We start from the raw sequence: 1,688 nt of genomic DNA on the forward strand, positions 1-1,688 counted from the left end.
GTTTTTCTCCATTTTCACCTTTGCTGGAAAATTTTGTCAAGAACATGATGAACACTTTATGAACCCCATTTTAATCTTTATTTGTCCAAGTTTTGTCTCAAGTTTGTGTTTCTCTCACTTTTTCACCTAAATACCAAGTATATGCATGATACCTTCACTTGATGCATGTAATATGGAAATGAATGATGCATGTTTCGTCTCCTAAGTGGCTGGCCAAAAATTTTGCATGTTCTTAGAGGTCATTCATGCATGTTATTTAGTTCATAACATGTTCTAAAAGTTTGTTGAATTCCATGTGGATTTGTCTCCTATACATGCATGGTTAGCCACCCCTACATGCTCATCATCACATGATTGTCCCTAGTCCTTTATGTGACAACCAAGTAGTGTTTTGTTGCTGAAAAATCTGCCAAGAATGTGTGTTTGTTTGCTGAAAAAAACTGCACCAAATTAGTACATAGTACAAGACACATTCCACCTTACAAAAGTTGCTTTTTGCATGCCACTTGTCCTTTTTGTCTCCTACTTTTTGGTGCTACTTTTAATTCACCCACAAGTGTAAAAACCAAGCAACATAACAAGGTAAAATTCAAAAACAAACTGACCAAGGGGCTGCACCAAAAGCTGGCTGGAAAAATACAAGAGAAAAAAAAAATTCAAAAGGAAATTGTTGCTAGACTTGTGGATAATTACCATTTTACCCTTGCACAATTGGAGTGGACTTGGACCATTTTTGGACCCATATTTGGACCCATTTTATGACCAAAACCGTGGCTGGACATTAAGGAAAGGACCTTACACTAATTGATTTCATTTAAGGACAAGGAACATTAAACACTTAATTCTATTCTAGAACCTTTCTAGGATTTTTCCTTTGAGTGCTTGCCTTCTTAAATGTGCCTTAATTTTTTGCTTGTCTTTCTTGGAATTCCTTGTGTTTTGTCTCATCAATATTCCTCTTGAGTTTAGTCTTCCTAATTGAGCATTTTTAGTTTTTATTTCTTGGCCTCCTTTCTTGCTCTTGGTTGGTTTGTTTCACTTGGTGTAGATGAAGCCTACTTCCACACTTCCATGCAATTTTGGGGAAGATTGAGTTGGAGGAGTTGGCCATGAGATCCAAAGAGCTTTGGGAGGGAACCATCACAAACATAGAGTGCCAAACACATCGGGAGGAAACTAACCAAGTTTTCTCATTGTGAAGGGAACACCAAATTGGAGCTTGAAGAATTTTCTTGTTTTGTTTCTTTACTCTTTCTTTTGTGCCAATTTTGTGTTGTTTTGATTGGGCCACTTGTGTCTTCGTCCTTATTCATTCAATTGGGTTGTAAATTGGCCTCTTAAATTAATTAGTTTTTAGGAGTAGTTTCGTTTAGTACTTGTGGAAGTGTCTTGAAAACCCCCAAGATCACTTCAAGCTTCCACCCTAGGACTTCTGACTAGTATATGCTTTATTGCTTTCCTTTAATTCTCTTAGTTGTTAGCATAATTCCTTAGATTGTTGTATGTTCGTTTAGAGGCTTCCAAAGTTGCTACTAAGGGTCCGAACACACACTCACTCTTGTGCTAAAATTGTTTTTGTGAGAAAAGTGAAAAGGGGCTTAGTGATTTCTACTTGAAAAGGCTTGGTTTTTAAGAGACTCTTTGTAGTCCACCTCCCTTGATAGTTCACTTTGTGCACTTAGGCCTTC

Source organism: Cajanus cajan, chromosome 1, assembly GCF_000230855.2.
Source record: "Cajanus cajan strain Asha chromosome 1, NIPB_CcT2T_4, whole genome shotgun sequence".
In the NCBI taxonomy this organism is placed as follows: Eukaryota; Viridiplantae; Streptophyta; class Magnoliopsida; order Fabales; family Fabaceae; genus Cajanus; species Cajanus cajan.